This window comes from Melospiza melodia, chromosome Z, assembly GCF_035770615.1.
Source record: "Melospiza melodia melodia isolate bMelMel2 chromosome Z, bMelMel2.pri, whole genome shotgun sequence".
Taxonomy (NCBI): domain Eukaryota; kingdom Metazoa; phylum Chordata; class Aves; order Passeriformes; family Passerellidae; genus Melospiza; species Melospiza melodia.
Window position 1 is genome coordinate 53,462,503 of NC_086226.1, and position 22,066 is coordinate 53,484,568.

The window sequence follows — 22,066 nt, forward strand, 5'->3', positions numbered from 1 at the left end:
TAGGTCTTTTTGGAGAAAAACTTGTTATTACTCACAGGCTATAATAGGACAGAATTAGGACATCTGTGAATTTATATTACATTTGCTTTATTCTCTTGCAATTTTTCATTCATTTCTTCTGCTCTCAGGCAAGGTCTCTGCACAATTTTGGCCTACAGAAGAGAGTGAGAAGAAGAAAAAAGGAGTGAGACATAGCACACTGAATTTACATTTTGGCATATAGGATGTACAGCATAAAACTGTGTAAGAGTAGAAATCTCAGCCAATTTCCTATAACCTAGGGAATCCATGTACTCAATGTTATTCTAAAAAAAAAAAGGCTATTTTTTCCTTAAGGCTGACTCACACTTAGTTACTTGAAATTACCATCACAGTAAATTAATCTAACTTAAGTATGTATTTTTTTCCCACAATTCAACTCCTGTAATGATGTTTCTCTGAAAGTTAAAGGCTTCTATTTTCAACAGGGTAAAGCACATTGCTCTTCACACATTAATAGACTTATTCTCAACAATTGTGCAAAAGATGTGAATTTACTGTAATATGTTTGGAACTGCAAAAGTTTTGTAAATGCAGAGAAAACAAATAATGTTGCTTCAGAACAAACTGCATTTATTGCAGTTTTTTCAGTTGTAATCCTTTTCTTTTACTTTCCTGAAATTACCTGCCATCAGGATGTAATAAACAGAAGCAGCCTTTTGGATTCTGAACATTCTTGTGAACAAACCTAACTACTTCCAATGCAGAAGTACCTCTTAAAATATTTGGCTACTTACACACTTGCAAAATGAAACTTAAAAAGCAAACTGCCTCTTAAAAAAAAACAAAAACAAAACGAAACCACAACAAAACCCACAACCTCAAAAAAACCAAAACCAAAACCAAAACAAAGAAAAACAAACAAAAAAATATACCCACCTTTTCAAAAATAATTTATGGAACAAACACCCCTCTATCTGATTTTCCCTAAACTTTTGAGCCATCTCCTCCTCAAAATCTGGCAACATAGGCCCAGAAAGGCTTTTGATGATCTTAACAAGACAACAATTTTGCTCTTCCAGCCATTCCCTACTTACTTGATCCTTCTGTCATGCTGCCATAAAGGCTGAGAGGCAAAATAATCAACTAGACAAAAGAATTAACTCAGACCAGAAACAGTCTTTATTTTTGCTGGGACTATGACGCAATGTACTTGGACTGACAGACAGGGAAAGGGGGAGGAAACAATGGTGGACTAAACCAACTGCATGGGGGTAGGTAGGATCAAACCATTTAAAACATGTTGAATACAACAAAATATCAACTGAAAAATATTAGAACAAAAATGTACCACTACAGCATGACTTGAAAAAAATTCTACATTTTAAAATTCAGCTTTTACTCAAGCTGTTTTCCTGACCTAGACAGCCAATCTTAAAGCCTTCAGACATACTACACCTCAGAAGATAGGTGAAAGAGAAACACAACAGACAAATGAAATCAGGATTACCTCAGTTTCAAAGAGGTAGAGAGACAGCCTCCCATTCTGTGGTTGGGAGTTTCATATCAAAAGGAAAAAAAAAAAAGGGAAGGACTGTTTGTTTCACACTTCCAGAACACAGAAGTGAGAGAGAAGAAGTCCAATAGACCTCGAGGTAGGACTCCCACTGGGAAGCCACTGGATTCATACTCAATTTGAGGCATGTCAAGAACTGATGCAGCTTCTCACAGAGAGTCCCTCAATGGTTGCTCTCTTTTCTCATCTTTCTCTTTTCTAATTTTTCTATTTGCACAAAGTCATGGATACCATGAAAACCCTTACTGCAATCAGGAGATCCTTTCTTTCAAGAAAGTGCGCATACCATACAGCATTATGGAAGACTGTCAGGTTGCTGCAAAATTATTTATTTTTTGATAAATCCATGATGGCTTTTACTCATTAACTTGTTCAGAGACTTGACATAAATAAAATATTACCCTTTATCATTACACAGTGACTGACTATACAATGATGCTATGAAAGTAATGAGATTGAGGACGACTGTTTGCTGAAGTTTCCATCTATTTGTATTTTGAGCTCTCAATATAAAGGATCAAAACAACATAGAATTAAAACAAAGTTTTCTTGTTTCTCAACATGTACTAAGAATTTTTAGTGAAGACCGTATAAAATAATTTTTGATAAAATCTATATTCGTAGCGTGCAAAAGGCAAAAAATGACCTCATCCCTGGTAAAAACTAGTAAATGTTTTCAGACACAGTTTATTGGTAATCCTTTGTCATGTACCTGGGAATTTTTTCAGTCTTCCCCTGAGAGTCACGAAAAATAGACAACTTGACTTTAATAGAGTAGAACAAAAAAATATGCTTTTTTATTCCTTGCAGTTTGCTGCATTCAAGAACAAAACCTTTAAAAATACATAAAATTTTGCAAGAGGCTTGATAACCTTATGAGTATTTGTAGAAACATAGGTACACATTTATGGTTCTTACTGCTAAACAGAAGTCTGGAATAGAGATATGCATTACCAGTAGAGTTCAAACACCCAGCCATCTCATAAAAATAATTGTTATACATATTTATTATGTACCTGGTCACTACAAACTTGAAAGACTGTAAGATCACAGCACCGCTACACACTTATAAGAGAGAACATATGCTTTGCAATTTAAAGATCTGCCAATTGGTATCAAAAGGCAAGACTTCTACAAATTCGAGCACAGAGCTTGTATGTTTTTTCAAACAACACAGCAAAAATTACCAGTTCTCCATTACCACTTCTTTCCCTTTTTTGTGACCTACAGCTGGTTACAAAAGTCCTCCTTAACATCTCAGTTGTTGAGAAGCAGTTGTTCCTTGTGTGTTTACCTAGAATATCAGTGATAGGCACAGTGACTTCTTACTAAAAATACTTAGCTGTATAGTGTTGCTTGGTCCTTACTATGTCAAACTAAGCACATATCTCTGAAATTATGCTATTCACTCATCTGGTCATCCCAGGCAGCCAGATAACTAACTATACAAAAGGACATAAATACCAGATGGCAGGAACAAGTTCAATGCAAAATGAGGATGTCACATCATCCTTAATAGTATCAGGAAGAATTTTTAAGTAAAAAATGGCTATTAATAAAACAGTGAATACTACTGCATTAAAGATGGATAACTCCTAATATGCTGGACCACTGGAGCTCCAAATCTTTCAGGCTTTTAATCCTGACCAAGAAAAAAAAAGTAGTATTAGTGAGGATGAGGTTTTTCATGTCTCATTTAACTTGTAATTTGACAAGTAGTTCACTTACGAGAAGCTTTAAACATATTGCTCCTCCAAGGCTTAAACACAAAATCTTTAAGTATATGGGAAATTGAGCCAATATAACTAAGTACTTGGGAACCCCCACTTACAATTTATTAATATTCCTGATTCTTGGAAAGCCTTTTTACTTTCAGAAGTCTGCACTTACAACATTCAACATTTGATATATTTGGTTGAAAAAAATTCAGTCCTGATATTTTGCTGTATTGATAGAGACATTTGAGGAGAACTAATTGATACCAATTTCCTTTAACTTATGTTTTGGAACTGTGATATGAAGACAAATTCTTTTAGCAAGAAAATACAGTGGTCAAGCAATAAGTGTTCCATCTTAAGAAACAATACAAACTTAAGGAGGAAGTCACAAGAGAATATAGAAAGAACCAGGTACGAGTGTCTTAGTTTGTGTCAGCAGTAAAGGACTTACGTTTCCAGCATGACAGAGAAAGACAGAGAAGTTTACATGACTGAAAAAAGTAGAAAACCTGATTTAGAAGGATGGATGACCCCTAAAGAACACAGAAATGTGTAAGAGAATATGGATATTTTTATACTTTGTCTGTAACATGCATTTTTATTGCCTAAATTTAAAGTCAGAAGATTATAAGCTATGTATCTCTGCTCTATTATATATACATCAACAGGTGACTTGTAAAGCATGGCTTTCAAAATCAAATTGTAGACCTAGATTAGCAAAAGATATTGCAGAATACAGCATGCACAAGGAACTGGATATCTGCACCACTTTTACCACCTCACAGAACGATGCCAAGACAAGCAGGCTCATGTGGATAGAGGCAACAGCCATATCATGACTGCAGAAGGATTATGAGGAAAGTAATCAAAAATTTAATACCAAAGAGCTAATCTTGCAATCTTGCTTAAATAACTTTTATTTACTCTTTCAAAGCACAGTTACTGTAAATACTGAACTTTTAAACATGCTTACATCCTGACTAAAGTGAGTTAAAAGGTCATCTGTGTTTATGGAAGTATGGTTACATTCACAGGGGGTACTTGTGTTGCAAGACTACCTGCTTAGACACAGGACAAACTACGATTATGGTCATTTGCTGGAAACAGCAAAAAAATTAAAATTCTGTGAATAAATATCTCTAATGTGTCCTGAAATAATTAGTATGAGATTAGGATGTGGGGTTCTGAGTTTTTTCTTAGACAACCTGATCCTTTCTGAGATTGGACCCTTTCATATTTCCTACCCTGTTTTTCATGAAAGAACTTTCAACTTTCAAAACCTCAGATTGTTCTAATTTTGTGGTTGGTTGCGATTTGCCTATTTGCCTTTAGGTGGCTTTTTGGTTTGTTTTTGGTTTTGGGTTTGTTTTTGTTTTTTGTTTTTCCTTAGATGAAGAGTTTATACACAGTTCTGTCCTGAACCAAAAAAGGAATGAAACCTGACATCACCTTTGTTTTAGTCTGGATAGTAATGACACTTTAAAAGGATAATGGAAATTTTCTTGTAGTTATTTTCTAAGAAAGACTATATCAAATAGTAATTTGTCTCCCATATTGTAGAAATGAATTCTTTCTATGATGAAACAATACACATGTCCTAAGTCCTCATATGCTATATCAACTTAATGGCAAAACAAGAAAATGTGTCTAGCTCTTCATTTCAAGACACAGGTGCATTAGGCATCTTTCCTTGTACTATTTTCTACAGAAAAAAAAATCTTGGAACTACTTCAGAGTTTGATCTATGCTCTCCTTTATTCTTCTATCTCAGTTTCTTTTTGCTTTTAGCAGGAAAAGTGCTCAAAATTGCTTTTGGAAAGATTTTCTCAATTATAGTTTCCCTTCACTTCCACAGTCATTTTACCAAAGCCTAGGGACCTGATGAAATTCTCATTAGAGCCAGCTGGAAGATTTCAACTGACTTCACTAAGCACTAGAAGGGGCTTTCTGTTTTCCAGATGAAATAAGCACCCTTTGCCAAGATGTGCAACAGTTATTGCTTTTGGCCATAATACGTACTGCCTCAACCCCACTAGATTCTCCAAACCTGTAGAGTTCCTACCAGTATGCCTTGATGGCCAAAGCGTGTAACTAATTCAAAACTTCAAATAGCTGTTTTCACATTGGCTTTGAAAGAAACATATTTCCCAATGAAAATAATCTGTTTCCTTCCTACCTTGCTTCTTCCTACCTCACCTTTCTCTAAGAAAAAAAAAAGTATTGTTTTCCTAAATATACTTATTAGAGGGACAGACACTACAAGGTGTTTCTTTTTATAAAAAATGAAATGAAAAAGAAAATACTGAAAGACAAAAGAGCCAAAATTTTTTCAGAGCTCATTAAGCACTAACAAGTGTTTTCACTCTTCTTAGATGGTAGGCCTATTGCTGCAGGAGTCCACTCATTAAAACTGTTTTACTCCTGCTATTTTTACACTTCCAGATCAGAAAGTCTGGTATTGTACACTATGTGCTTGAGAGGTATTCCATATGAAAGTAACCATCGCAGCAAGACCCTGGCAAATAGAATCGAATTACTCACAAATCAGGCTGTATTCTCTCATTTCTTGAATGGTAAGATATGGGGCATACTGCTGAATAGCGCATTCAATTGCTGGTTTCTGTATTCTTCTCCAAAAATAAGATAAATATTACACACTTTCCAAGATTTTGCTGCTTTGAAGGTCATCTCCTATTTCAAAATGTAAGGATTGCAGCTGTAGTTGTAACTAGTGAAATATTATGATGGCTGTAAAGCAAAAATAGTTTTATATATACAAAAGAAATTATCAAAGTGTTTAAAAAACACCTGGCCTTTAGAAAAGGCTAGGATTTTGTATGACAAATCAACTCTTGGTAAGACATGGACAAAATAATGTCGTATTAGTTAATAATGCCCTAACTTTTTTCCTAAATTCTGATGCTGTCTGGTATTGTAACCCACATTGTCCACTGGATTATAATACATACTTAAGTTACACTTGCAAGGCTAAGGGATTTAGTCATACTAAAATCTCATTATTTTTTCTTTAAATAGCCCTGAGTCAAGTAATTTGCTGGAATAACTCCAGTGAGCTAGCAGACTTATGCCACCAAAGTATTTGGCCTAATTACTCTGTTACTCCTGCCATAGCTGATAGAAAAATGCAATCTGAGATTTGACTACATCTGGAAGTAGACGTGGGAATACTTTTGGGTTTAGATTTGTAAATATTCTGAAGACAAAATTTATGGAATGATGTCATAGCTGAAGTAAAAGAAGCTGTTTACCGAATAAGATGAATCTTCAGTACCTTCTGATTCCTACAATCAGAAAAAGTTTCAATTTCAAATGACAGTGCTATTCAGTAGATGGGAACACTCTGGAAAATATAAATATATTCTAGAGACCATGACTGGACTCTTAGTGGTCCAAACAACTGAAAACAAACTTTTCAGCTAAACAACTTGATGCATTAGGGTAATATGAACAGCAAAAATGTGAGTGGAAGTTTTCTGTCAAATTAAAAAAAAAAAAAAAACAAAAAAACCCACAAAAAACTCAAGAGTGGAAAAAAGGGTTTAACTTCACTATTTTTTGCCCAGACTTTTGTTAATAGTTTTATCTAGAACTCTGATTGGCTTCAGGTTCTCTTCTGGATGTTTTAGAAAGTAAAACAACACAAGTATATAGATCTGAAGATTAACAAACAGTTCTGTCTCAAGAAGGTCAAGGTTTGTTTTCCACTTAGAAAACTATTTATAGAAAGAATGCAGTCAGAAAACAAAGTGTTATTCACATACTAAACCTCATTATACTAGCTACCAGGAAGAAGCTTAACTAGAGCAAAGTATGGGTGTATGGGATGGAAATTTAGAGATTAAGAAGGAAATTTAGTCTGTTAAACAACAACAACAACCAAAAAACCAATTTTATACTTTTTCTGATACAAGTAATGTTAATAACCAAAATTTAAATGTATATAAATTTCTCACAAAATAGCAAAATAGCTTTATGATGTCACCTACATTGTCAATTCTTAAATACATCAGTATTGAAGTTCAATGACTGGATATTATAAATACATAGGTTTGAGTTTGGCTACTACAATGAAATAACCTTAAATTCCTGTTTAGAAAGATTAAAGGTTTTCAAAATTTATTTTAACTCAGATCAATATAAAATTTAATTGATTATTGTGTTTGTGTGTTAATATTTTTTACAGAATCTGCTTTTTGTGGCATTATTATGTCTCTCTATATTTGATTTCCAATGATGCCCTGAAATAGATCATGAATTACCCTTTCCAGAGAGACTCTGGCAAAGATGAAACCATGAAAAACTTGAAGTCCCTTTTTAAAAATACTCTTGTGCCTCTGAGAAACTGCCATTTTGTGCTGCTGTTTCTTTTGATTTCTGGAAGGAAAAGGAAGATGACTCAAGTAGTACAGATGGTCCAGTTTTGTGTGTTTCTGGCTGTCAAAAATTTCCTTGGTCAGAGTCTGGGTTTTACAAACGATTGGAAACTAGCATTTATTTTACTTTTTTTCTTAGATAAATTTGCAATATTCTGCACAGCCACATTCATATTGGTAACTGTCTTAGTAAGGTAATTTTTGTGTATTCCATTGTATATATGAGCAAGTAAAAATTATTAAATTAATTTTTGTAAGAGAACAAATATGTCAAGCAAGCCAGAGCTCTTGATGTCCAAGGTATCAATGGTGATTTGCATGGGGTGAGTAACGCATCTTGTAGGAATCAGAAATCTGCCAGTAGTCATTACCCCTAATAAAAACAGTGTTTGCAAAGGAATATGGAACAAACTCATTTGTACTTCTCTTATAAAGCAGCTCTTCAGACATCCCAGCCATTTAAAAAAATACTTTTATTTCAAGATGAGGAAAAGTAATTCTGATTATGAATTTACAGGTTCAGATCAGTTGATTTCTCTTCCCCTAGGCATAGTAAATAACAGGAACAACCTGTTACATGTCTTAATTGTCTTGTGGATTAAGTGAGAGTGAACACTGGACAAAATCTGATACTTGGACTGCTTTTGAGTCAGAAACTCCCAATTTTCAAATATTGGGGATTTTAAATTTGGGTCTCAAAAATTACTGAAAGAGAAATCTGCTCTGATTAGATCAAGAAAATGACCTCTGTCTTCTTTACATTTTTTCTTTAATGGTACATTCCCAATGAAATATCTCTTATTACCAAAACCCAAAAGCAGTCTGTAAAATGGCTGATAGTGTTTTCTCTACTATAGTACCATAAAGTATAGCAGAGGTTTAATTCTGTCATGTCTCTGTCTGCTTATGATAACCAGGGAAGATATTAATATTTAAACTTCTTTCCTACATGAACATTCTTCATTCATTTATTCATTTAGAAGCTCAGAAAAACAGTGTATAAAGAGTAAGATAAGAAGGAAAAAAATCAAGAGAGAATCAAGGCACTTAAGATGTCTTTTTTAAAACATGACAATAAATACACATCACATTTTGCACTGAAGATTTTTATGTGAATAAGCTGGTATTTCTACAGCACAGGAACGAACCTCAGATCTGCATTTTCCCTTGGTCCACTAAGAAATTGAAGACTGTTTTTACATTAAGAGACAATACTGAAAAAGAGAAACTGCAGTCCAAAACATCAAGGGCTTGCCTCAGGAAAGATCTCTACATTGGCAAAGATTAATCCTTTCTGCATGTTATGGTTTTGGTCTGGCAAAGCCAGAGCTCCCATGAGTACACCTTCTCCCCGGTGTCTGCTGTGAGATGTGACCAGGAATAAGCAAAGCAGGCTCCAGCTTAAACATAAAGAAAAATTTATTAACTAAACTACACACAAACAATTACTAAACTACACACAAAAGAAAGAAAAAAAAAAAAAAAACACGAGGAAAATGAAAACCTCACAAAAAACACTCTCCCCCTCCACCCCCCAAATTCCCAATACATTACATCCTCCAAAATCACCAGTTCTGGGTCCAACACCACCCTTTAGAATGCTCAACTTTCAGTTCCTCAAGAGGAGAGGGAGTCCTTCCATGTGTCGTGGTGGCCTTTTCCTTCCTTGTTCTGGTGCTCTCACCACCGAACAGGGATCAGGACTGCTTCCAGGGTTGTCTTTTTAAGGATGTTTTGTCCAGTTCCAGAAAAGCACAGTATCTCACCTTCCCACCTTTGGGACATCTATCCCCCCCATATTTTATATACCCCCTGGGGCTGAGGGGTCCCCACACTGAATCTTCTTTGGCACTGGGACATTTCTCCCCCTGGACTCAGTCTCTGTATCTCACGGAAACATGGCTCTGTCCATGACTACACAAAAGAGTCCAGCATAAAATGCCACTCCATCTTCTCCATTCTTTCAACATCTCTCACTCTCCCTCTCTCTGGTCCAGAGCTCCATCACTCGTTCATTTCCTTCGTCCTCCTCCACTCTTATCACTCGTCTAGGAAGGGTTAATGTTCTGTAAGGTTTTCATTGTCCAAAAAAGGGTTAAAAACTCCTCCAGGCGGCTGGACTCCTGGCTGCACCCCCCATCTCCTCAGCTGGGCTGCCTGCTGCCAGCACATGTTTACTGAGTTTCAAGATAAAGACACAGGCTGCACTCTCTCTCTCTCTCTCTCTGTCTCTCTGTCTGTCTCCAAGGGGGGGGGGGGGGGGGGGGGAATGGCTGCCCGATGTCTCTTGGGGCTCCTCCACCCTTCCATCCTCCAGGGCCTCCTCACCCCCATCTCTGTCCAGGCCCAGGCCTACCACATGGCTGCCCCTCCCCCGCCCAGCAGCAGCGGGATGGGGGAAGGAAGATCCGACCTCAGTCCCTCAAAGTCCCAAGAGAGCCTTGCAGGGCCGAAGCTCTGCTTTTAACCCCTGGGTGTTCTCGGAGGTGTGTCCAAAATCCCACTGGCTACACCAGGTGCCAATATCAAAATCCGAGCACCCATTGGTTTGACCGCAGCATCCCAGAATTCCCACTTCTTCCTGGTCAAACCACCACACTGCAGAAAAAGATCATGGCTGTTCTGAGACAAGTGAGAGGTAAGTAGATCCCAACATGAAAAAAATAAAAGAGATTAAAAGAGAAGAACTATGTAGATAAACAAGTCGAAAGAGTTTACAGGAGGGAAGGAACTATTTGACCGGCTACTGAGATTCATACCTTGGAATATCTAAGAAAATTCTTCCTTGTTAAGAATGAATGAAATTTGTTTGTCATTTCTTTGTATTTCCTTCTGTAATTTCCTTTCCAACTTTGCAATCAAGTTTTTAACACTTTCTTTCATTAGAATAAAACTTTCTTTCACTTTGGTCAACTGTGGTCATGAAGGTGACTGAAAACAAAAACCTCTTATTAGGCCTGCAATCCAACAGAATTTTGGGAGCTTTAGTGATTGATTGTAGTAAATTTTCCACCAATCTGCAAGAGTAAATTTGGCTGACAGTAGTGTCTATGTGAGGGCAATGAGGTCTTGCTTAAGGCAACCAGTGTTGTATCACCAAAAAACCAGGACACAGTTGCAGACCTCATCTCAACAGAGACTCGTACTTCTTTATATTTCTTTCAAAAAGTAATATCCAGAGAGAGTTTAACTTAATATTTCAGCTCTAGAAACATGTGGCAGCTGAAATAAATATGTACCACGTGTGTAAATATGAATTCTGAAAGAGTGAGGACTATATTTTCATCACTTAAATGCAAGTACATACCTGAGATGACTAAATTCTGAGAATATGTCCCTAGACAAATTATCTACTAAGAAGGTGATTATGAAACTGACAATTCACTTTATAAAAGACCAGACAGATGGCATAATCAGCATTCTTTTATACAATTACTTTCTCAAGGGTAGTTTCCAGTAGAAAGAAAGATACTCAAAGACCAATTAATTGAACCCCAGTGATCTTGGGGTTCACAGTTATTAGAGTTATGTTCCAAGATAAAGGATAATAGAGGAAGCAGATGCACCTGATAATGTTCATAAACTTCAGCTGGAATTACATATAGTGCAGATATCATCCCATCTCACATGACTTGTTGCCATGAAAATTTTAAGATTAATTCTGATGTGTGAAGAAGCTGTGAGATAAAAACTGTAATGTCTGATATTCATGTGCCAATGAAAATTAGGCTTGCTTATCTAAATGGTCATCCAAACTCAAAATGAGTTAATGCTATACATGAATGATCTTTTTTCTGGCAGCTTGAATTACCACTTCCTCAAAATTAATATATTCTGCCCAAGTGAGTATTTATTTTGTAGTTTGAAACTTGGAACGTCTGTATTTAGTCTGCATGCACTGCAGTTGTTTGAAAAGTATGGGGTTGTTTTTCAGCTGAAGCCTGAGATTTTGATAAATAATGAAATATTTCAATTATACAATAAAAATAGTATTTTTTTTCAGACGGCTGATTTATTTTTTAAATATCATGAGGCCTTTATATTTTCATGGATGGATACAATATTCCTCTAAAACAAAAGTTGAACATTTTCATTGTTTCAAACTTGGCAACTGTTACACAACAAAATGTAATGATTTTTTTCTTAACAGCAGTTTTCTGTAACAGACTGAAACTGAATTGTTCTGCTGACTTCATTGAGCAGAACAGCCCATTTGTAGAACCCAGTTCTACTAGAAAAAGTAGATTCCAGTAGAAATTTCTTCCAAGGTCAAACTGTTTACAGTTGAAGAGTTATGTTTCCTGGGGTTTGTTTTCACTGCAATGTAAAGAGTAGATATCAATTATATCAAAGTTACCAATAATATTTCTCTTAAGATATAGCTGGAAACTGGTGCGAATGGAGTCCATTATTCAGTTTTGGTATGGTTCTCAGCTTTGGAGCTAATTAGGAGGAATAGATACCACATAAAAGCCCACTAGTATAATACAGTTTTCACTCATTATCATGGGAAATAGTTAACTGTGACATACACAAAATTTTAATGTGAATTAAATTAAAGCACCATAATAAATCAAGGAAAATATGTATGCAACAAATTTGCCAGAAAAATCTCTTGGTTATTAAATTCTCTCTATTGGTCCTGGAAGCTACTGAAAAATCCTTTATTCGTAAGATGATATCACACATTACTGCTATAGTGGAGGAAATATTTCTTTTATCCCTTCCCAAAATACATCAGCACTTTGAGTCCTATTGTAGGTCATAATTCATTTATGACTTCACCTTAAAATCCTGATTGCCAATGTTTTGAATAGTTAATTAAACAAACCAAAGCAAACACCCCAAAACTCTGAAACAAACATCTGAAGATACAGTCTTGCACCTTGACTGAAGGTATTTTTTTCTCATAAAATTATGTCTTTTGACATATTATTTTACAATTCTGTAGCTCAGATTTGGGACGTAATTGTCTTTATCCATTGATTTCTATTTTTGTTTATTTTTAAGTTAACTTGAGACTTTCAGCTTTGAGGTTATTTTCCTGAAGCTTCTGCAATACAATCTTTAATTGCTTAAGAACAAATAAGCAGAATAATTTAGGAGGCCTCAAACTGCTTATTTTTCTTACAGATTTATGTAATCTGCTTCTTTACAAGTATGCACTCTGTTTGTTTTAGCCACTAAGAATTTTAATTTACTATAACAGCTAACTGGATCTACAGTGTAAGTAGTGTACATTATTTTATCCCTATGTTGTGCAAGCATGCAATGCCAGTCTGAGGCTGAATGACTGACACATGTCATATGTGTCTATGATATCTGGAGTTAATACTCTCCTAGGAAATGCACCACTGTGCCTGCATAGAGTAAAACTTAATTGTTATAAGTTGGGTAAAATTTATGTTGCTTGGGTCACTGTGCTATTGGAAATCAGAAAAGAAAGGCCCTTCATATATTAAAGACCACCTTCAGCCATGTAAGTAAGCAGAGTAAAGGGATCTAAATCCTCTGGAAACTTCTGGTATAGAAGTATTTTGTTAGTATTGAATTAACAACATGGGCTCTGAGTTACCTAATAGGCAAGAGCTCAGTTACCAAAATTCAGAGAATTTTTATTAATTTTTGTTTCACATAGGGTGGAACCAAAACTTGTTCATTCCTTAAGGAATTTATGGATAATTTTTGCTTTTAACAATTGTTATGGATCACCATGCAGTGCAAATGTGATCCATGTTCACAAAATTACAGATTTACAGATTCAGAGAATATTCTGTTGGAAGGGATTAGTCAGGTTTGACCAAAGAAAGGAAAACAGAATACTAAAAATCATATAACTGGTTTGTCTTTACTTTATTGCTAGACTACCAACTCAGGATCAAGACAAAATGCAATGTAATATGTTCTAGAAAATAACTATTCAGAACAGAGGTTTTCTACCTATACTTCTGCAAAAGGAATGTACAGAGCATTCCAGTTGTGTAGAATTTTATAAGATGCTTATGAAGAATGGTTGATAATATAAAAAATTTGTACATGGATACTTGGATAGCATAGAAAGTTGATAAGGAAGGTATGGAGAAGAAGTCTGAAGAAGTCTGAAGAGCATGGGTTGTTATCTTTCATTCTTTTGTCCCACCCGAATGTACTGTTCCATCTTGATGAGGGCACATGAACACACCAGGCTTCCTTTCCTAAAAAGGTCACACATAGTTTTAAGAAATAGGTGTGATGATAAGGTAAAAAAAGGGGTTACTAATAAGGGTATACTAGTAAGCCACTCTTAAGGCTCAAGACAACCTGTACCAATCAGACAGTGAGATCTCCCAGGGGAGATTCCCCTGCAGTGCTTCCTCAGTTCCAGAAACATACATTAGCTCTGAAATAGGTTACCCGAGTTAGACATTGTTGACAGATGTGTTCCAACTGGCTAGTCAGCTAAAACACAGTAGTTTGTGAAAAATATGGATCAAATAAACTGCCAACTAATTGACTGAAATATTTGTCAAGGAATATGATTTAAAAGTGATAGGCTCAAGGAGGATCCTGATAGAATTTATTTTGGTATTTCCATTCATTGGGAACTCCCTGGAGCTGGCATTTCTGCTGATGAATAACATCTATGTTAGGAGCAAGACAAGAAGACTCTATTATTGGCTAGTGGCTCTCAGTTCGTCTCCATAGGACTTAGGAGACTAAGACTACTAACTGGTGTGAAGGAAATCTGTGCAGGAAGGAAATCTGATTACAAATCTGCAGTCAAATTTATGTATACTGTGGATGGTTTGGTTTTTTTTTCACTCATCCAATACATTATTTTTTCCCAAAACGGACTTCTGTAATTTTAACAGTGGTAAAAGAGAGGCATAAGGAGTGGCTGGTTGCAGTCCAATTAAAATGGTTATAAAAGCTGTATATATTGTCTGTATTAGCAGTGAGATAGGGGATTAATGACAGGGACAGGAAAAGATTTAGAAGTTAGTATTTAAATTTAACTAAACAAAATAACATACAAATTTGTAAGAAGGATCTAGCAGATTCTGCTTTTCCTGCTTCTTTGGGTAGTTGACTAAACTGAGTGGTGACATGGGAAGACCTTTAGAATATTTAAGTGAGGAGAGTGGATCCCTGTCTCTCTGCAGGGTTCACCTACTCAGAACTAGCTGTACTATCACAGCTTGATTCCTATGTTCAACACATTACCTTTTGATAAAAAATAAACTAATTAAGGGAAGAATTTCTTGAAACTTTCTGCCAAGTTTTCCCCTGTAAATTGGTTCCCTTCTTACTTTCTGTTCTTCAACTGTAAGACTTTACATAGTCTCAGGAATATTGCTTCAAAGAAAGATACCCAGTGCTGACTCCTGCTGAGCAACCGCTCTCTCTAGTTCAGTTTTGAAAACACATTCAAGGATGGAGATTCCCAACTTTTGAATTGGTTGTAGAATTTTTTTAACCAACCAATAACTTGGTTACCCAGCTTTTCTGAGTAAAACAGTGCCAGACCTCCTTATGAAAAAGCCTGTCTAAACACTGAGTTTTAGCAGTACCATCTTTCTGGAAAACGTAATAATGACACATGAATAATTTCTGGTAAACATAAAAAGTCCTCCAGGAGAACTTATGACAAAGGTAGAAGTTAGAGATATATGACCTTTTCCCACACACCAGCCTTATGAAATTTTACTTACATGACACTTCATAATTATAATTTTGGAACAAATACTGATTGTTTTATTCAACAAGATGCATTTTCTCCAGTGATGTGTGCCATAAGCTCAGGCTTGGTGAAAGAAAATTCAGATTTAACAGAAAACAAATTACTTGGCCATGTGAGTAAGAGCCAGTTCTATGCGTAACATAAACAGAATCAGCTTTAGATATTTGCTTCTTTCTAAGTGCTCTTTGATGACAGCTTATAATAAGGACCAGCCTCTTCTTCAAAATTTGCTTTGTCCCATCTATGACGAATTTCACACATCAAGAACTAGGGTCAGCCATGTTAAGATATGCAGCATCTCTGTAACACTGAAGAAAGTGTTGAAAACTGAAGCTCAAAAAAATTCAACACAGAAAGTTTTTGCAACATACATTTTGACAAGCTCTTTTCATTAAACTCCTCTTAGGGGCATTGAAGTATTTTTTTTTTCACGTGAAACATTGTTATTTTTAATTTTTTTTTAAATAACAAAAGGAAAAGCTGCTTTTGGGCTCAACTCCTCTGTCAACTAAAACCAATGATTACTACTGTTGGACTTGAATGAAATGGATTTGCCTTTTAACTTGCTCCAAACAAATGTATCTAGAGCCACCAACACTTGAGTTTGTAGTGCTGTTAGCCATGCACAAACATAGAGTATCTCTCTCTTACTCATTGTGAGCTATAGCAAGGTTTATTCATGGAGATATTTATGCATGAATCATATGTACTTTCACCTCAGAAGCACTATGGGTTTACATGTTTCTCTTTGATTTGTGCACAGCAGGAGTCATAAAAGAAAGCTTCTGGGATGACACTTCGACACTCAAAATTTACTGGAGTTCTGCTCTTGACCTTAATTTGTGTGCAATCAAGGGAAATTCTAAAATCATAGATGTGTTCTCTTCTAGCTCTATTTGTGTCTATAAAGATGCACTACTTCTGGTTGCTCATTACTTTTCTGTAACTTCCAATTGAAAATTGGAAGTCCTAACCTGTGAGGAAATTGTGAGTCCTAATCTGCTTTAGAAAATTTATTATCTCAAACCTCTGTCATTGGTGGGTTAATTTTTTAAATCTATTTTTACCTTTGAAAGGGTTCAAATGAACTCACATCAGTGTTTTCATTGATGGAGTGAGCAGAAACAGAAAGCACAAAGGATGGACAAAAACCAGAATAATTATTTAAAAGGTAAATAATTGGCTTTGTTTGAAGAAGATAAAGATTTGAGACAGAAGTCGCTGAGTGAACCTGGAATAAAACTGGATAAATCCATTATTTATCTTCACCTCCAAGAATGCCAAGACTGCCTCCCCAACATCTTCCCCAGAGGTATTCCAAGCTAAACTTTTACAGTTCCATCCAACATAACACTCTATCTGTGCCTGCAAAGATATTGTGAATTCCAAAAAACAGGTAAAAGATACAGCTGAAATGACCACTTATATATCTAAAAATAAACAAAACAAACAAACAAACAAACAAACAAACAAAAAAAAAAAAAAACATAAGGGGCAACATCAGCCTCACACTGGCAACTTATACTGTGGAAGTATGGAAATCTCAAAATACCCATAATACCAGAATAGACCAGATATTAGTTAAAGGTATTTAAGTACCTAACATCTATTAAGTCTATGCCTAACATACATTTATTGATATCCCCAAATACAGTTAAAGACTATCTTCTACATTTCTAGAGAATATATTATTTTCAAGTGCATATAGGTCCACACACATGCATGAGAAATAAGGAGACATACACATATCTATCCAGCACAGCAAAATAACTGTAACACCACGTTACATTTTTTAACAATATACACAGGAGTATAAACAGGAATAGAATTAGTTTCTTGCATCATGACTTGAAATTTTAAGGATTCTACTACAGTCAAAAGTAATTTGAGAGTTCAAGGGTTGCCAGGAGATTGCCATACTCTTATCTTCAAATTCTTCTTCAGTTTCCTCTGAAATGTTATTTTATAACCTTATGCCTTTTTTGCCTCTATTACATAAGCCCATGGGATCTAGATTGCCTTCAAATTAATGTCTCATTACCCATGAGCTATGCTATCAAGCAGATTGGGTGATACAGTTAATGCTTCTTTAGCAGGTAGATCTTCTGTAATCCTAGTGACTCTTAAGTTTCATTGTTACATTTATTTTTTCCACAATCAGACAGGCTTTAAAGAAACAGAATAAAGGACACACATGCTTGCACATACACATATCCCTTATACTCTGGTTTGTCAAAAGCGGATTGGCCGAAGTTCAAGAACCATTCTTGAAGCAGAATCTCTTTCAATCACATTCCATACAGCTGAAGAGCCAATCCAACCATGTAAGTGAATGGTACCAGAGGCTTTTAAACCAGATAAAACTTCTTCAGAAAAAAAAAAAAAAGAAAAAAAAAAAAAGAAAAGAAAAACTTGCTGAAATAAAGGGAAAAGTATACCTCTGAAGTACAAGCTACTCTCATCAGAAGTCACTTTTTTTTTCTTTTATTCAGCTCCATATCCATTACTAAAAATAGTCCCTTACTTCTGACATTGTCAAGGAGGGTTTGAGATGTAAGAATCAGTACTACTGCAGACTAAGTACCTACAACTGTCTGACTTGGAAAAGATCCTTAACTACTTCATTGGTATGTCTGGAGTTTGAGACCACTGAAATGAGAACCAGGAGATAAAACTCGGAGTTTCAGGTTTCCCTAGCTGTCAGAAAATTACCTCCCAGAGAAATCAAAGTTTTATAAATTATGGTTTCTTGTCCCTTTTAATTTCAATAGCCAGTAACTAGATATTAAAATACGTGGAGAACTAGGTGTCTTGTCAGTGTAGAAACAGAGACAATAAATTGTTTCTTACATTACAACACAATTCTTTTTTATTCACACAGATACACACACCTAATCCATCATAAGAAGCAGGCATGAATGCATCTATTAGATATGTTGTCCCTCCCTCCTTCTCTCCCTCCCTCCCAAAGAGATTTCAGACGAGTATCACAACTTCCCTAAAGTGATGCTTGGACCTGTTGACCTGATTTAAAAAGCATAGGCTAAAAATCTTGTTCTTGCTAAAAAAGATGCTAGTTGTTACTTTCTGAACAAAGATTTCTGTAAATTTTGCAGGTAAACCACAAGAAGCTTCAAGAAGTGGGAATATTATAAAGGACTTCAAAAAGTTTTAGGAAGTACGTATTTTTTGATAGAAATGCACAGATTATTCCCAGAAGCCTCTGAAGCAGTCTCTCTTTGTACTCTGAAACCAAAATATGTCTTGAAGCTAGGCTTAATCTTACACTTTCATAATTTTTGTCCATAATATAGTTCTAACTTCAGACACAAAGCTAGCAAGAATAATTTTTCTATACTAGGGGTCAACTGTACCCAGAGAAAAAGGTCTATATTGGTATATTCACAAGATTACAAGAGTGACCATGAAGTGATTTTCAAACTAGATGGAGATTGCATTTACACTGATGAAAAAAGTGTGATAGCAAGAAGAAAAACAGTGATGTTCAGATCATGACTTGCTGATGGAAATGGAAATACAGACTAATAGTACCTTAGGAAAATTGATATAAAGATGAAATTTTAGCATCTAAAGATAAACGACAGCACATATATTTATAGAGAAAGTTAGTTAAGTTTGGCAGAAAAAGAATGAAAGAAAGAACAGAGATAGCACAAGTAGATCAGGTAAAGAATTTTATGGGCAACAGAGGAAACACTAGATTATCGTAAGTAATATGTGAAAAGAGGATATGACTGAAAAAATAATTTAGGCTAGGAAGCAAAATGAAAAATAAATAGCAAGAAATAGTTGAATGTATATACTACACAGACAGCTAATTAGCAGAAGTCTGAAAGACACGGGGATATCCTTATACACTGCATTAGTAAAAATTTGAGTTGTGAAGTAAAGAGGAACAACTCTTTTCCCTGACTTGTTCACTTCTAAAGGTCACCACACAGTTTTCAACTGTCTATTAAAGCCCCACTAGTGATTATACTAGTGATTTTACTTTCTAGACTCTCACACTTTCTCTGTGTTTGCTCCTTCAAAATTTTTCTCCATTGCCTCCATGAGTTTCCTCTCTGTGCCATGCTGCAGAGGCCATAGGACAACCATAAATCAGAAAGCAGGAGTTTAATTAGATGCAGAAGGTGAAGGGAAGCCAATATAGAGATTTGAAGTGCAGCCATCATATAAATGTGTGGTAACACTTGTCTGTTTTAAAAGTCAGCCTCCTGCTGTTCACATTTGTATTTAATTTGCAAACAGTAGGCGGAAATTTGGAACTTGTAGACTTTCAGTTCTTCCTGATGTGCTGCATGTTTTAGCTGAGGAAACACTTATTCAGACTGACAGTCTTCCTTAGCTGAAGGTCAAAGGAAGAGTGCTGAAGGAGATGCCAATGAAAAACTCAGATACCTTAGCCTATAGACAGATTCCAAGTGTTCATCTCCAGCTAGTGTTTCAGCAGCTATTTTAAATATGACTAGACCAACTGTAGCACTTAGAAATCTCAAAAGCATGACCTTTAGCATGTACTCAAATACCATTTTTTACATTTCCAAAAATGTTAATAAAAGTTATTTCATTATATAAAAGTAATTTTATTATATAAAAGGTATTATTTTGTGGATAATATTTTCATATGAATTTTATTTGAACTGCTTTTCTCTTTTTCAGCTTGTATTTTTCAGCATAGTCAAAAAATAAAGCTTCCATCTTCAGTTTTTCCTTGCAGTTATATAAGCTCCCCTCCTCCACTAAACACAGTTGAGTATTTTGAAACCATGACTCTTGTTCTCCTGCACAGTTATTTACTCTCAGCAAACTTCTAGTGCTGGGGAAAGGATAAACATCACGTGCATGAAGGTGTCTCTCCTCCTAGTTTGCTATCCCAAGACAGTTCCAAAGTTTTCTTTCTCAAATCTTCACATACCATTAATCACTGGGATGATCAGTCTAAGAACAGACTTGAACTCAGGAAGTCTGCGTACCTTGATTGCTGGAGCTGGGAGGGCAGAGTAGAGGAAGTGTAGTGCCTGTGCCCAGTTCTCTGTTACTCTCTTAAGACATACTAGTATGCTCTACAGACAAGAAATCATAGGCTAGTGGAAGTTATGGTCTGTCCTGCTATAAGTTCCAGAGCATACCACATGTTGTAATCTCATTAGCCTCCACTCCTCTGAGTCTAAGAAGTCTAGAAAGGATCTACTTTTCTAATAAACAAGAAAGGAAAAATAATAAAAAAACCCAGTCTTCTAGATCTTATTTGCAATTATTAAAACCGAACCAACCTAACAAAATCTCCCACAAAACCTCAGTTAGGACTTTGCTTTCATGTTAGACAACATTTAAGAAGAAGTATACATCTAGCCAAGCAGAGTGTCTTCTAAACAGAGACATAACTGAGTTCTAGCTACTTATGTGCTGGACTCACAGCCATACAAGAATCCCAGCACAGTGGAAATTTGGAATACATTTATTAACTCTTAAAAAAATGTTTTTCTTCTGGACTGAGATTAGGCATTATAAATTTAGTCCAAATGTAATTGCTTCACATTGTCTTAAATGGCAGGGCGGAGTGGATGGGAAAGAAGTTGGAGGAAAGGCAGGGAGGACAAGAACAGCTCTGGCCATTTTACTTGTAGAGTGGCAGTAACTTGGCTGCTCTGTCCCATTCTTCGCTGTGAAAGTGATTGAAAAGTTTAAATGGCTAAAATACGAAATAGATTTATTCTTAACAATACTTTTGAATACCCTGTAATCAGTTGCAGCTAGAAGAGATATGTACAATATCATCCAAATACATCCAAAATCTCTTCAGTAGGAACTTGCAGAGAGCTGGAAGTTATGGTCAGTGGTATCAAGTCATTATGAAGGCAACATCAGGATTTCCCAGATCATCAGGAACTCAAGACTCAAGCAACTCCGAGTAGTGAGATGTCACCTAAACTCTTTAGAATACTAGTCAAATCACTCTCATCAGATTACTGTATCTGCACTGAAGGGCAGACCCCAGGAAGCACGGAAGACATGCAGCTTTGCTTATATAGGACTGTATGCCCATGCGATTTGGCAACGTTAGGTGTGAGGGAGAACTAACCTACATATTTTCCCTCTGCATTGGCTAAGTGACCATCTTTGCCATCTTGCTGTCCCAGCCCCAAAATGCAGCATCTCCTGAACACATGATCCTTCCTGGATATCTCTTCCAGCTTCCACAACATGAAGATGCTTACTCTCTTCAGCATCTTCCTTTCTTCTCCTCGTCTTCTCTTCTACCTGGCAATAATATATATGAGCCTGGTCCAAACCTTTAAATAGTTTCTTCCAGATATATATCTGGACTAAGTAACTGTCATCAAGTTCTATATTTTCAGCATAATTACAAGCAGAATATGAACTTCAATAAAAAACTTCTTTCTCTGAAGAGAAAGAAAGAAAGAAAGGACTGTGAAGCAAGTTCTCTTTTCACTTGAGTTTTTTTTTTTTGTCACTAATAAGAGATTAAGCAGAACTGAAATCTTGAATAAATAATGAATTTATTAGTACGTATATCTGGAACTGACATTTGAAAAAAGTAGAAAAATAGTATTTCAGCATGAAGTTTATTTTTAAGATATTTCTAAAGGAAAATATGGGGTTGTAGGTTGTAATTAGGCAGTAAGGTTACAGG

At 35.7% G+C, this 22,066-nt stretch overlaps 1 long non-coding RNA gene across 1 annotated transcript in view; it reads right to left on the bottom strand.

Moving 5' to 3' along the window:
* LOC134432164 (uncharacterized) overlaps positions 1–68 on the bottom strand; it is a 43,729-nt gene extending 43,661 nt beyond the window's left edge. The window contains exon 1 of the long non-coding RNA XR_010031239.1: positions 36–68. This is a non-coding gene — a long non-coding RNA (uncharacterized LOC134432164). The remainder of the gene's footprint in view (positions 1–35) is intronic.
* Positions 69–22,066: the final 21,998 nt, after the last annotated feature.